General features: G+C 39.8%; 1 protein-coding gene across 2 annotated transcripts in view; it reads right to left on the minus strand.

Annotated features, from left to right (window-relative positions):
* The window catches only part of PARD3B (par-3 family cell polarity regulator beta), a 1,008,697-nt gene that overhangs the window by 272,577 nt on the left and 719,821 nt on the right, over positions 1-16,299 (minus strand). The gene's annotated exons all lie outside the window — the stretch shown is intronic.

Below are 16,299 nucleotides of genomic sequence, written 5' to 3' on the forward strand. Positions count from 1 at the left end.
AAATACTCAGAAGTTATTCAGAAAAAAGAAAGGAATAGATGCCTGTATCTGTATATATGTCCCTATGAAGAGAAAGAAAAAGAGAGAGAGAGAGAGAGAAAATGCTAGTGCTAATGTGGCAAAATGTTAACATCTGAGGAATCCGGGTGAAAGGTATATAAGAATTCTTTGTACTATTTTGGTAACTTTTATGTGAGTCTAAAATTATCTTGTAATAAAATTAAAAAGAAAAGATCTAAGCAAGTTCTGAGGTTAAAAAGACATAAATGAGAAACCAGATCAAAGAATTTATAGACATGGTATATAAGTATGCTCTCAGACACAATTACTATTGGCCTCGATCTTGTAAATCAACAATCAATACCCAAACACTTATGTTGTTTAAAGTCACTGGTCTATTGGCAACATGCTGCAATATACATTACAAAAACCATCATCCCTAAATGATATTAATGTTTCAGCTACAGCTGACATCAATTATTTAAGACCTATTTCCTAAGCAGGTTGGTAGGCTAGAAGGCAAGATTTTCAGAGAATGTAGGGAGAATGGGAAGAGAACCAAAAAATGATTTTATCCTAATAAGAGAATGCTTTCTGAGCAATCTAGAACCCCAGTGAATATATACATTAAGGACTATTTTCATCTGGTGGTCTACCCACCAGAGCAAAATGATAGGACTGCCCAAAGGAGGCAAATTTCCCCCAGGTGATGTATACCGGTTAAATAAAGGATCAACTTATTGAAATATTGGCCCAGCTAGACTTTCTTCCATTAACAATCAGTTGAGACACATTTTTAAAGCAACAGCTTAAATGAATGGCTGTGTGTCTATAATAATTTTGACTTAAAATGTCAACTGTATTTGAGATGCCATGTGCATTTAATCAATGTCTCTGTACTGTAAAATAAATATACTTCAGTGTGACTGCTGTGCCAGTCATAAATCATAATTCACAAAGACAAGAACATCTTATCCTCTCTATTGATAGTCATTAATGACAATACTGATTAAAATGGTATCTGCCTGCCATATTATTGTTTAACAGTCTATTAGAATTTCTATTACAGCCTATAACCTACCACCATTTCTCCTTATGCTGATACATTTCTTATGGAATAAAACATGATAGACAGTTAGATTTAAAGTTTAACACTAAAATGCAAAAGTAAAGAGCGGAGCTTATTAGTAGGTTTTAACCTGTATTTTCAAAATTAAGAGAGTTCCTTCTCTTAGAGATTTCAGTATTCAATAAACTTGTTTTTCTCTTTTAGAATACTTCAGTTTTACAAAATGAATACTTTGGATAAAAAGAAAAACTACAAGAGTTAAAACATCAACTGTCATTTAAGAATCACATCAGCCTAGGGGCACCTGGGTGGCTCAGTTGGATAAGCACCTGACTCTTGATTTTGGTTCACGTCGTGATCTCAGGGTCATGAGATCGAGCCCCGCATCAGGCTCCACAGTGTGGAGCTTGCTTAGGATTCTCTCTCTTCCTTTCCCTCCTCCCCTCCTCCCCCATTCGTGTACAGGCTCTTTCTCCCTCCCTAAAAAATAATAAAATAAAAAAAAAATCAAATCAGCCTATGGAAGCATGACCGCTAGTTATTATTTCTAGAATGGACTTCTTTTTTTTTTTTTTTTAAAGATTTTATTTATTTATTCATGAGAGACAGAGAGAGAAAGAAGCAGAGGGAGAAGGAGGCTCCCAAGGAGCAGGGAGCCCGATGCAGGACTCAATCCCAGAACCCTGGGATTATGACCTGAGCCGAAGGCAGACGCTTAACCATCTGGGCCACCCAGACGCCCTAGAATGCATTTCTTGAAATCAAGAATTAGTTCAGCAATCCATCGTTGAATGTTGAATAAACTACGGGAAAGACAGTGAGCATTAGCAAATTTGTTGTCAGATACACCTAACAAAATAGGATCAGTGGGGAAGGGGATTAGATAGAGTGCTGCTAACCAGGATGAATAATGGCCAGAGGAATCACATAAAGACAAAGAGGCTGACTTAGAGAGGTCAGCCAGCTAGTCTAGAAGTGGTCCATTCAGGCATATTCCATTAGCAGCACAGGCCATGGCAGTGAGGAAAGCAAAGACAGATGCACACTTGAAAGGTAAGATACGCAAGGTTCAAGGAAAACTACCTTGTAACTAGACACATGGGGCTGGAGACGGAGCCAGGAATGAGTGTTTTGGGTATGACCTGTCAGAAATAGCAAGTTCCACTATATCAGTGCTCTAGTCTAAGACAACAGGGTTCACGCTGAGGCCTGCATGGGGCTGAGGGTTCTAGGCAATGCCACTGGGCTGACCAACCCCGTAGTAGAAACCAACAAGGCAGGGATGTAGTACTTTGTTTAAGAGTCGTGGTTACTCAGAATTTCATAGATTTACTGAGTTCTGTGGGTGGACTACCAGATGCCAGATGTGGAAAGCACTTACACAGAGATGACCAGTGTCAGGGGAGAGATGCTTGAAAGTCAGTCTAATTTTGTGTTTAGTTCAAGAGACCAGGACCAGGAGGAACCTGAAAATTGGGATTATATTTATGAGGAGATATGAGGGGAAGGTAGAGGGAAGAAAAATGAAGCCAAGACAGAGATACTGGGAAGAACACAAAAATTCATAAAACATGGTTCTTATATTCAAGGTGGTACAAAACCAGTGGAAAATACCAAGATGATCCAGGTCAGCTCTAATGCAAGTCTTGAGGAATCGGGCCTGGCCAATGACTTTTCTATGTGGCCTGAACATGTTGAGCTGAGAAGATGCTGGGTTAGCTGGAGTCAGAAGGAATGAGAATGGCCTACCACGTCCCCGAGTCTGCATTTATTGCAACAATGCCTTGGCATCTTCACTCATTTTAACAATGGAAACACGATTATCTGTATAAATGTTAAATGTCTAGGTTTTTGGAGAATTCTTTGTGTGTGTGTGTGTGTAAATTTCTTCCTCTACCTCCCTCTACTCACATCACAATAGAGAGAAGGAAACTGTAATTGAATATAGTAAAACAAAATGAAGGAGAGAAGGTAGGATAAATAGGAAAAAATGTTCGGATAGCAAGTTCCAATTAACCTTGTCAAAGAGTCTTTACAAAAGTGTTTCAGTAATCATATCAATGTAGACATGAAATACTCTACTAGAGCGGAAATGGCGGAGGCATGAGAGGCATGGAGGACATGGTGCGGGAAGTTTGGGTCAAAGTTCTAGGGAATTGGTCAAAGCCACTCCTTTCATTTTACAGTCCATCTTCATCATAAAAGCTGTTCTTTCATATACTTTGAAAATTCCAGGAGGTAAAAGGAAAGCAGAACAAATCTATGATATTGATTTTCTACTATACATGGACTAGAGTTCAAATTTAAAGTGGAAAATTATAGTCCCTGGGGGACAAGAAGCCTATCAATGGGATGAACTAATACCGAAAGCCCTAGAATTAGGGTTTTTACTGTTCACTGGTGATTTTGTCTGCAATCAGAGTTACAACCATTATTTTTGGTCGATGTGCCCTCCAGCTCTCTCTTTCTGGAGTTCTGAATTTATATAATTTTTTTTAAGGATTTTTTTTTGTTGGTAAGTGGGGTGCTGGCTTTTAGTCATTCTCTGCTGAGACATTTCTACTTTGATTCCTGGAGCTATATGGTGTTTTCAGATACCAAGAAAGCCTTAAGAGAATTATGACAGCTCAGGCTAAGGCAAGCACAAAAAAATTAATGTAATAGAAGAGTTCACTCAACTTTTCTCTTAGAGCTTCCACTGTTTTATATGTTCTTTTAATTTGTAGTATACTTTTTTTTTAAGCTTGTGGTATTACAAATAAAGTTAGTTTTCATTTTGTGTTTTCAATGAATTTTTATGACTGTGGTAGCATATAAACAAAGGGTAGAGAGGGATGGAGCGGGAGGATCAGATACAACTGAGAATGCAGACTAGGGCCACCGTTCTGATTTGCTTAAAACTGAGCAGTTTCCCAGGGGCATGGGGCTTTTAGTGCTCAAACTGGGACCAGCTTGTTATGCTAACACAGAACAAAGGACACACCATGAATATGTTTAAAGGCCAAATTTTTCATTTTGCCTCTAATTAGGTCTTCTATTTTGGCAAGTTACATGTTGGGAGTCTTGGGCTATTTCTCTCAATTCAGTGCCATTTCACTTTGTTAAATTGACTTTTCAGATTACCAACCCTAATCTACTTTAGTCTATGGACACGTCTGCAACTATAATCATTTTCAGCCAATGGCCAAGTACTTGATCATCACGATGATCGTTTATACACACACTGCAAGTGTATACAAAGTGTGTATCTCCCAGGCAAAGGAAAACTTCCATTTAAGAAGGCAATTGTACAACTAGGTTTAGACGTCCCACTTTCAATATTTTTACTAAGTACACTGCAAATGGTTTAACCATAGTTTTATGGGATCCATGGTTGCTCTGTTTATTTAAAAGGAACTTAATACATTTTATGTTATGTTAATATTAGAACTTCTATGCCCTACTATCCTTTAAGGAAAGATTGCAGGTGCCAGGTAAACACATCTGAGTTGTTCACTGTGGTTACCTCCAAACTGAGCGCTGAGACTGTTACTTATAAGACAATCCATAAATATTTGTTGAATGAACGAAAGAGGATGTCAGGGAAAAAACAACTGGCCGTTTACTTACAACATGCTCATTGTATACTTACTGGTGGCTTGCTCGAAAGTACTGAATAAATTATTTCAAAAAAGATTCAGGTTTATTCCAGTCAACCTAGAAAAGCAGTTTGGAAATAGATATAGAAAATCTATATATTTAAAAAAAGGCCCGGGGTAGGTTTTTCTAGGGGTGAAGAAGTAGAAAGGGCATGCATCTGAATTCTAACCACAATCATGGTCATAATCTCACCATTTGGCTCTTAATTTTAAATCCCCTTTTCATTGCTAATCATTTTGTATTTATGGGTCATCTTAATTTGATATTGAGCCTAAGCAAAAGGTTCATGCCGTGTATTTTTTTCCGGGTTTCCCCAGAGTAGTATTTAATAGATATTCAAGTAATAATAAACTGATTGGCAAGTTTTTTCATATCATTTTAGATGGCTATTCATCTTTCCTACTTTTAAAGTACTTCAGGGAGGTCAATTCTACAACCTGTTCAGAAACCTCATTCCAGTGCTTAACAACTGTCTTCTTTTTTCTGTCTAACCTCATTTTTTTCTAATAAGGATTTTGGCCGATTTTCTCTAGCCCTGTCCTCAGTGGAGATGGAGAACAGCTGGTTACTATTACCACTTAACTCATCCTTCAACCTTTTCTTCAAGCAGAAATTAAAAAAAATAATTAACTCCCAATGCAGTTCACCGTCTTTCTGATTTTTGAACCACTTCCCCTGTTTTCATTATTTTCAATACTATTATCTAGAAGGACTAAAGGGCACAACAAGTTGACTCCGATGAGCATGTCATCCGAGCCATCGGTCGGTCAGCACAAGCTTAGTAAGGGCTAACGCTGTGCAAAAGCACAGTGAGGAAGCCCTCTTTAGAGGAATTTCTGACCCCACTGAAGGAGACAGACATGTAAAGCCTAAACTAAACCCCAAGTCTGCCTATGGGAAGTCCAACATGAGAACACTTGGAATGTAGGAGTTTTGAAGAGAAAGAATGCAGGTCAAAGAAGGATATATAAGGGGGATGGGGCTTAAAGTGGACTTCAGAAGTCTGGCAGGACTCAGAGAGAGAGGGAGATGTGAGAGAGGGAGGCAGGAAGAAAGAGAAGGGAGATCATCCTAAAAGAGGGTACCATCTTAGCGTTCATGAAGCTTGTTTTGGGTAATAGTGAGTCATCGGGTCAGAGTGGTCAGTTTGCCCAAGGGAACAGTGAAAAACAAACTGGGATAAGAATACAGAAGGTACTGAATGCCGACCTAAATAGTTTGAACTTTAGGAGTTAACGGCTCCCAAGTGGGAGTTCCCAGGACTGGCTGCATCAGAATCATCAGATACCCAGACGTCATCCTAGACCTAATGAATTAGAATCTGTGATGTAAGATCCAGTGATCCCTAATTTTAACAAGCTCTGTAGAGGGCTCTCGAGGACAGTGGGATTTTTGAGAACGACTTGGTAATTGGCAATGTCTTGGCTCCTAGAGCAGAATAGGTTATATATTAAGAACATTCTATGTGCCAGGCATTTTTCATATATCATCGAACTCACTCTCAAAGCAACTCTATTAGGTAGAGGCTTTTATTCCAGTTTTACTGAAGAGGAAACTGAGCACAGGGTAGTCAAGTAGGTGCTAAACGACCGACAGCTACAAAGAAATGGAGCTGGGATAGAGCTGGGATTTGAACCTAAGCAGATAATGGCCTCAGAGGATCTGTCCCTGGCCACTAGGCTATGATGCATTTTAGTGCAGAAGGTTTTCATTGAATATCTGATAACCGAAGGAATAAATGGATGCTGGCTATGCCTAGGAGGAACCGGAATGAAAAAAGGAAGAAAGCAGGCAGCTAGGCCTTTGTTCAAAGAATCTAGTTATAAACAACAAAGACCACGGTTAGCGAATGGCAGTGGAGACAGAGAAGGCAGTCGAGACGTCAGAGACAGCGTTTTGCGAGTATCAACAGGGGTGCTGGCTAATGGAAGGGAGGGAAGGGCAAGAGAATGGCATCCCGGACAGATGCCACTGGATTCCTGGCAGTGCCTCCTACAGAGTCAGGAACATCAGGATGAGCTGGTGACTTAGATGGGTGGATGACGAATTAGATTTTAGCCCTGTTGAAGCCGAGGTTGAGGCAAGGCCACCACGCAGAAATGATCAGCATCGGGCTGGAGAAGCAAAATTGGAATGTCTCCAAAATCCTGTTAGATATTATTTAGCATGGTTACGATAATAGTCCTAGATGTGCAGTCCAGTAATATTTGTGTATCTCTTATCCATTTTTCAATTTGTGTATCTCCTATATCTGTCTGTAATTGTTCTGGGAAGCCTCTCCCTCTTATATGGTTATTATGCCAAAGATTCAAGTCTTTTCCCTTAATTATAATCTCTTGTTATTAAATTGCTGTTTCATAGATTGACTTGGGACAGGAAAATCCAATGAGTAGCAAAAATAAAAAAGTGTGGGTTCTACAGGGTGTATGAAAGTATATACAAAACTGTGGCTGGGGGCACCTGAGTGGCTCAGTCGTTAAGCAGCTGCCTTTGGCTCAGGTCATGATCCCAGGGTCCTGGGATTGAGCCCCGCATCGGGCTCCCCGCTCCACGGGAAGCCTGCTTCTCCCTTTCCCGTTGTCCCTGCTTTTGTGCCCTCTCTCACTGTGTCTCCCTCTGTCAAATAAATAAATAAAATCTTTAAAACAAACAAACAAACAAAACTGTGGCTGGTGTCGATGCATTTTTAGATGCTAATACAGTAGCAGCAATGATTAAGAGGGGACTTAGTATTGCTATCAGTTCAAAGTCTGGCTCTAGGCAGGGGGATTCACTTCTCAGTGTCTCATTCTTTATTACCTGCAGAGTAGAGCTACTATTTGCCACCCTCATATCCCATGCATCTTAAAGATGGATGTTGGTAAATTACACTGACGTTCTCAGATAAAAGGTGCTAAACAAAGAACTAATTTCATTTTTTCCCTCAAGCAAATTATTAAATCTATACATGTCATTATCTAATAGTATTAAGTAAACATTGCACAAGGACATGACATTGTGCTGGACATGGTACAAAGCAAATTAGGCAAATGCGGTCTCAACTAGGAGCTTGTGAGTGTTTATATATGAATAAACTTGTTGTTAATATGTTTTATTAGTTATTTAATATGAGTATGCAAATAGGTCCATTAGGAGATCCTTTGCATTTTCTTAATCCAGCATTTTAAATGATTATATTTCACCTTAAATGCTAACGAAGTTTATTTATTAATGTCTATCTTCCACTTTAGCGCCCGTGAAAGTTCTTTTTAGCATATCAATTTCTTTAAAAACTTAAGCCATTTTTTTTTCCACTGGACTTTTGTTCTGATCTGTTAACAAATCTAAACCTCATTATCCAAGAAAAGTAATGAGATAAAGGGGTCTATTTTTCTTCAGTGCTCTTTCATAATTCACATTAACATTAATGGGAGTTGTGCACGCATATTAAGAGAAGAAGAGAACCCTAATTAAACAAATCAGGCTTTTGGTTGACACTATACGTGATCATTTGTTATTATGGCAAGTATGAGAAAATCATCCTGCTTTGGACAGCCATAAACAGAGCTCCCGAGGAAGCGAGATTCCATACAGTAGGAGGGAAAGGCGCTGAACAGCAATCAGCTTTTCAAATGATTTAGAAAACAAGCTACCCATACATTTGTATACTAATTAACTCCATCTATGCCCCTCGCCCCTCTATGAACATATACTCAAAGAAAACAGATAGAATGATAAACAAACATTTGCAGACAGGCGTGACAGCTGAAAAAAATTATTTAAGTCAGACACCAAACAAACTCTGGATTCTGGGCACTGCGGCAGCTCATTTGTCTCTGCGCTGAGCCTCTCAGCCTATCAGACAAGCAGCCTGTCTGGCTCTGGGTCTTCCTTCACTTAAAAAATAAATGCTGGCCACACCACCCTATATTTGTCTGATCCAAATTTAATCTATACCCTTTAGTTACCATACTTGCCTCTACCCTCATCATTTTCTCTCACTTGCCCTATTTACAGAGGCTCTCCCTCCACTTTTTTACATTCTCCTGTTTGCAATCTATTCCTATTATGATGCTAATTTTCCTCTCTGGTGCTTAGTTGCAAATGAACAAAAGCTAGGATGTATAATACATAAATGTATAAATATTATCAGCGATCACACCACTGGGTTTAATGGAAGTCAATATCGGTATATTACACTCTCTACTTTGCAATTCCATTATGGGCTCAACACTGCTGGTCATAAAAAGTAGCATTCTGAGCCCAGGCCTGTGATAGTAGTAATGAAAAAAAAGGGGGGAGGGGGTCATTGCTCTTCCTAACTCGAATAAAAATTAAAATTGCTAGGGTACTTAGCTCAGAGGGAAATTGGTAAATTAACAAAATGAGGAAACAAAATATTCATGGCTCATATCGTGAAAGAGAAGGTAAATAATTTAAGATGGACTGTGAGGTGAGAAAATTCAGTTACCAAAAGGGCAAAAAAAGGAGCCTAACAAAATTTCAATATGTTTTCAGCTTCTATTCCTTTCCTGCTCAATCATAGTGAGCCATGGAGAAGGATGGATGGTTGCACCTGAGTAGCTTTTGACATGCAAATTCATTTTTTTGCCAGTCATATATTTCTCTCAGGCTCAATATATGCAGCCATTTTGCCCTGATCCCCATAAGGTTCTCTGTTTTCAATGTATTTCTATATACGCTTGCAGCTGAATTAAGAACTTCGACCTACTTTGGCTTTCTTTCATTTTTCATCTGAAATTTCATGTTTCAAACTGGCCTCTACTTCATGAAGTAAAGCACCTCATCTCTAGCCTGTTGTTGGCCTTTTGCCTTTGGGGAAATGACTTTTTAAAATTTCATTGGCCTGGCTACATTAGATAGGTTGCCCTTCATACCCATAAAGTTGAAGGGATACCCAGACATTTTACAACCACTATCTAGAAAGAGGTAATGACAGGCACAGCCACATTGCATTTATTGTACATGAGACCTACAACGGCCGTTATGGGATCAAGGTAAAGAGGAGAAATGTACGACAGATGTCATGCTCCCTGGAGATTTAAGTATTCAGTCTCTATCTAACCTAATTTAAAAATCAAGTCAAAATGTATCTTTATGGGTAATGTATTATAAGACAATTTCCAAGGCAGCCCAATGAAATAACTATGAGCCATGCATTGAGAATATCAAGTCTAAAACCCATCCATACACTCTGGTCTGAAATACATGAAGGAAAAAAATAGAAAAGGAAAAAACCTGTTCCTCCATCTGAGTCCCCTTTCTATTTGTATTCAATGCCACCAAATGATTAGATAACCTTTCAAAATAGTTCAAGGTTATATTTAGAAAGGAGTGACCCAAAGCTTATAAAATAAAAAGGATTGAATAATTTTAGTTATGTCATTACTTCTTACAACTTATTAAGCAAAACTGTCCAGTCTAAAGAAAACATACCATGCTCATCTGAAATACAAAATAGCAATGAGAGGAAAAATTAAAAATTAAACTTAAAAATTAAAAATTACCTTCAACTTCACAATTGGGAGAGGGTATGTTATTATCCCCAATTCACTGCTGAGCAGACTGACTCAAAGGGATTCATGAAGGCCACAGAGGTTGTAAGGGACAGGTTTTTATCTATGTTAAGTATAAATTTAATGGTGATGATGTCTGTGTTGTTTGTGGTGGAGGAGGAAGGGGTGTGTGTGTGTGTGTGTGTGTGTGTGTGTGTGTGTGTGTGTGTAAGTGTTCTTTTTAAAATGGTCCACAGCAAGATGTCATTATATAGAATTGCCTTAGTTTCAATAAAATAGTATGTTTTAGTATAAAACAAAACATAGATGCTTTAGCACTTGCAAAGCTTAGAAATAAAAAGTTGATGCCTTTAGATTAAAAAAAAAAACCCTAATGCCATTAGGGTTCATAATTTAGTCTTCTCTCTGTAGAAACTGAACCAGTGTATCCTTGAGGTATACCTATGTTAGCTAAGGTAAGAAGAAACTATGAAGACTAGCCAATTGGGGCACCTGGCTGCCTCAGTCAGTAGAACATGTGACTCTTGACCTTGGTCGAGGTCATGAGTTCCAGCCCCACATTGGGTGTGGAGCCTACTTAAAACAAAACAAACAAACAAACAAAAGGAACAACCAGCTGATGGGCCAGGAGGAACAGAGTGGACGTACAACGGCTGCATATCAAGTGTGCTATTTAGATTAAAGCCCACGTGTCTTCAGAATTGTTTAGCTCAGGTCTAACAGGGCTTTGTGTACTAAAAAGGACAGAATTTGGGTTAGCATTTTGTTATAGCTTTATGTGAAGTTGGTTTAAAAATAACCTTATATTCATGTGCTGCAAAAAAAAGCATAAAGTGATTTGGCATTAGTACCACAGCATGCTAGGTTCTGATAACGCATCTGCTGACATTAAGTGTAGCCTGGGCAGAGGCACAGTCTGTTAGGCAATTAGTCCCTGTGGGGAAGAAGACACCATCCCTTCTGACTTCACCTTCTTCATAACACCTACTAGAGTCCGAAATAATCTCAGTCGTTTTGAGTTAGTGTTTGTTCTCTCCTCGTCACTGGGACGCAAATTACACGAGAGCTGCCGCCTGCATGTCTTGCCCAGCACCAAGATAAACTATTGATTCCCTCAAGTTGACAAGGTAGTGCTTTGTCTCAGAGGTAGCTGAGGCCAATGTCCCACCTCTCCCTGGGAAATCCACTGCTACGAGGAGTTAACATGTTTATGTGATAGTTTGCTTGTTTGGTTTTAAAATCACCAAAAGAAATTCGAAAGTCTTTGAGTTTCCCTTCCTTTTTTAAGACCAAAAAAAAAACCAAAAACAAAAACTTATAAAAGCAAGGACTTCATTGCTGTATGCTGGGGGTCTAGAACAATGCCTGATGCAAAATAAGCATTCAATAAATAACGTGGAATAAATGAAGTCTAATTAGGAGGGTGCTTGGCAAAGAGTAAGCATTCGGCATAGGTTATTAATCAATGACTAAGGGCAGACAAATTTTTAAAACAGATGAAGTTTTCTATTGGCAGGTATAGCACTTTATTATTTGTTAATCCATTAAAAAGGAATTTAATAGGCACAATTCCTTTAGGTACCAAAGCACACAAAGGGTATAGAAAAGGTACTTGATCAACATCAAGGTTTTCCATTCAGAGTCCAGCACAAGTTGATAATTCAAAGGTCTTTGAAGTGAGTGGCCTATAATATCAAAAGGGAACAACAGCAAATACGATATAAAGGAATAGATTTTAAACACAGACCTGGGACAGAATTCAGTTTAGAGAATGTAAAGATCCACATGGTTACTAAACAATTAAGAAATCAGGGGCTTAATGCTGGGCTTTCTGCTCTAGACAGGGCAAGATTTCGTTAGCCAAAGGGTATTTCTCTTCAGTGCTTAAAAAAGATCTGCTAGACCCCAGGAAAATGGCCGAGGGCTGATAGCAATTGGCTTCTCTACTGAGGGGGTCTGAGCTTCACCCTTTGGCTGCCAGGAGCCACAAGCATTGTTTCTACCCGCTAGCGCCATGAAGAGTACAAGCCCTAAGGAAAGCCAAACACATGAGGAAAAAATGTAAGCATCTTGATGCCCTAATGTCCTCTTTCAAAGGCAGGTAAACAGAGGATTCAGGGAAACTAACAAAGTTGGTAGGTTCTTGACTTGCATATTTTTCCATAATAATTCATGGCTTGTGTCAGAGCCACAGGTGAATCTACGAGGATGTAATTCTGAAATCAGCAAAGCATTAAGCATACTGGAACCACAACGCACATTTAAAGATACGAATTAACGAGATCCCCATAATTTTTTCAAAAGGATCAGGAGGAGGTCAAATTAACTAATGAGCTAACCTGTATGACTACAAATTAACATGAATGGACCGGCTAATATCAGAAAAGCACACAACACTTAGCTTTTTACAAGCCAGAGCAAAGCCACTGCTAACACATTCGCACTTCCACGACGCATGGTGTGGTGAGGAGAGGGAGACGACTCTGGTCTCCGCTCATGCCCTTGGCCAGGTGCCACTGCCCATGGCACAAGCTGCATTAAAGCTCCATGACAGGGGAGTGGGCTGTGAAACGCAGATAATGGAAAAAAATAATACATATTTAAGCCACACATCTACTTCCTAGAGAACCTTAAATCAATCAATCTTTTTTAAATAAGAAAGAAACTAAGTCAACAGCATCTGAGCAACAGACGAGAATTAAAGCAAAATCTGCTGGCTAATGGTAAGAGCTTTTGGGTTCTTTGTTGTTGAAAATGTGCATGCAGCAGCAACTCCAATATGCTCACAACCTCAGATGCAAAACGCTATGGGCAACAGTTGCTATTTTTACACAGGAGATAAAATCAAACACCACCTTTCAGATCTTAATTTTGCTAAAACAGTAGAAGGAAACAAAACGGAGTTGCTAGATGGCTAAAGGATCTAGAACCTGTTCTTTCCACCACAGGCAAATACAGCCTATATTGGACAACAAAAGGAATAGCCTGCTCTATATTAAGGGCAACAGAGCATGAACCTGCCACATCAAGTCATCTGAAACAAACTGTAAAGTAAAGGCAATATTCTAGAAAATGGGATATGTGAAGCTCTAATAGTTTTTTTTTAAATTTTTTATTGTTATGTTAATCACCATACATCACATCATTAGTTTTTGATGTAGTGTTCCATGACTCATTGTTTTGCATAGCACCCAGTGCTCCACGCAGAACGTGCCCTCTTTAATACCCATCACCAGGCTAACCCATCCCCCCACCCTCCTCCCCTCTAGAACCCTCAGTTTGTTTTTCAGAGTCCATCATCTCTCATGGTTCGTCTCCCCCTCCGATTTCCCCCCCTTCATTCTTCCCCTCCTGCTATCTTCTTCTTCTTCTTCTTTTTTTCTTAACATATATTGCATTATTTGTTTCAGAGGTACAGATCTGTGATTCAACAGTCTTGTACAATTCACAGTGCTCACCATAACACATACCCTCCCCAATGTCTATCACCCAGCCACCCCATCCAGCTCTAATAGTTTTTATATTTATAGACTACTCTAGTTAAATCTTCATGGCTTTTTTTTTCTTTAACACCTTAAAGAGGAAATTGTTTCCTTATACATTACTACGATATTGTAGAAGTAGTACTAGTGATTATAACAACTATGTTAGTTTTCTACTGATGCTGTAAAAAAAAAAAAAAGTACTGTAAACTTAGTGGCTGAAACAACAGAAATGGGCTGAAGTTAAGGATTTGGCAGGCTGGGTTCTCTTCTAGAGGCTCTCCAGACAGAATCCACTCCTCTGTGCTTTCTAACTTCTAGAGGCTGCCCTCATTCCTTGGCTCATGGCCACCTCCCTCCAACTCAAAGCCGGCAACATTGCATTTCTCTGCACCTTTCTTCCACAGTCACACCTCCCTCTTCCACTTTTAAGGCTTCTCATGATTACTTTGGGCCATGGGGGGGAAATCCAGGATGATCACCTCTATCTTAAGGTCAGCCTATCAGCAACCTTAATTCCATCTGCACTGTAGTTCTCCTTTGTCATGTTACATGACATATTCACAGGTCCCAGGAATTGACATATGGACATCTTTAGGGGGCCCTTATTCTGCTTACCACAATAATTAACATCTATTTAGTGTGTATTTCTTGCCAGGTGCTGTTTTATAAGCGTGTTACATGTAACTAAACAAATGTAATTCTCATAATAATGGTATTTTCTATTATTATTCCCATTTTTTCAGATGAGGAAACTGAGGTACAGAGATTAAATAGTGTGCCAAATGCTACCTAGATAGATAACCAGAAGAGCTGGGATTGAATTTAGCATTTCACGTGCAGAGCCTGCACTGTTAACCTCTGACTTCCATAAATTCAAAGGCAATTCTCATCTATATATTTGGATTGTGTGTGTCATTATTATCAGGATGGTTAAAGCACAGCCCACAAATTCTGGCAATCATAATGATTACCTAGAAAAAGGGCAAGTTTAACATTCAAAATATCAAATGGGAAGACAGAGTCTATAGAGACCACCAGGAAAAACAAACCAACATCTATTGAGAGATTTGTCTTACTGGAATCAATATTATCTGTGTTGACTAAATGTGATTTTGCAGTTTCAAGGTCTCTCTCTCTCTCTCACTTTCCATATTTATATATAATAACATATTATATTTATATTCATATGTTATATATGAATAACAGATATGGAATAGAACTTTCTGTTTCTGTCTGGAATTTCAGTTGAAAATCCTAAACTTGGGGCACCTGGGTGGGTCAGTCGGTTAAGCGTCCAACTCTTGGATTTGGCTTAGGTCATGATCTCAGGATTGTGAGAATGAGCCCCACTTCAGGCTCCATGCTCAGGGAGGGGTCTGCTTGAGACTCCCTCCCCCTCTCACACTTAATGTGCTTTCTCTCTCTTTCTAAAATAAATAAACAAGTAAATAAATTTTTTAAAAAAAAATCCCAAACTGAAGACATCTGATGACAAATGCCACCCAGTATTCTTAAGAGAGATATCTCCTAAGAGTTGAATAAGAGGTAACCACCATCACCTCCCATCCCTCACCTTCAGTCCCTGGAAAAAAAGAAGGGCAGAGACTGAGAGAGTGATTTTTTGTGATGCAAAGTTGTAGGAGTAAAGAAAGTAATGGGAAAGGGGTGCTTCCCCTCTTGCCCCCAACAAAATAAGCAAGCAGGCTGCAAGATTACACCTGAGAGAATTTGAAGGCAATTGTATGAAAGGAGACAGTCATCCTCCCTGTTTGCTTGAGACTTGCAGACATTCACTGGCCCCCTCCCTTTCCCGTGCATGAAAGCTTGGGTTTGGCACATGGCTCTAGAGCTGGGGAGGCACAGAACAGGGCTCGACTCTGCCCTGGAGAAATCTGAACATGCCAAGCTGGTTGGGGCACCACTTCAGCATCAACAAAGCACATTTGGAATTAGCTTTAGGAGAAGAGACAAAGTTGGTTTCTGATTGTGCCCTGAGGGGATATGCCAAATGGATGGGCGGGCTGCATCTGAAATCTTGTCTCACAACCCCACTGAGTCAGGAGAGCAGGTCCGCTAGCCTCACTTTGAAAGTGAAGACAGGAAGGCTCAGGAAGTTAAGCAACACATGAAGCCTGGCAGCTCAGATGTGGAGGGTCCCAGACTGAGAACGGGGTTGTCTGATTCCAGACCCAGGGACATCCCCGCCGACCTCTCCCAGCTTCTGCAGGTGCTCACAGGCCTGGCCATGCATGCACCTCCAATTACGGGGCGGCTGAGTGAGGTCCATCTACTCTGTCTTCTCTAACTCACACGGGGGTGTTGTAGACGCGATGGTTGGGGACTCCCTCACCTCTTGCTTTCCCTACACTGATGGAAGATACATTTAATTCACGCGCATAATGCTTCGGTACCAAGGGCCGAGCACTACCCATGCCTCTACCTGGCGTTAGCCTTCCGTTTGCGGCAAACTGATCACAGCCTTCTGGGATCTCCAGGAGCCTTGGGAGCCACCCAGGAAGGCTCCTTCTGCTTCTGCAGGAAAGGAACAGGCGCCTTCACAGTTGAGATTTTTACGCATTTAGCTAAAAAG

The sequence above is a fragment of the Eumetopias jubatus genome, unplaced genomic scaffold (assembly GCF_037043125.1).
Source record: "Eumetopias jubatus isolate StellerSeaLion01/CBP00866 unplaced genomic scaffold, mEumJub1_p1.0 scaffold_3, whole genome shotgun sequence".
NCBI classification, from domain to species: domain Eukaryota; kingdom Metazoa; phylum Chordata; class Mammalia; order Carnivora; family Otariidae; genus Eumetopias; species Eumetopias jubatus.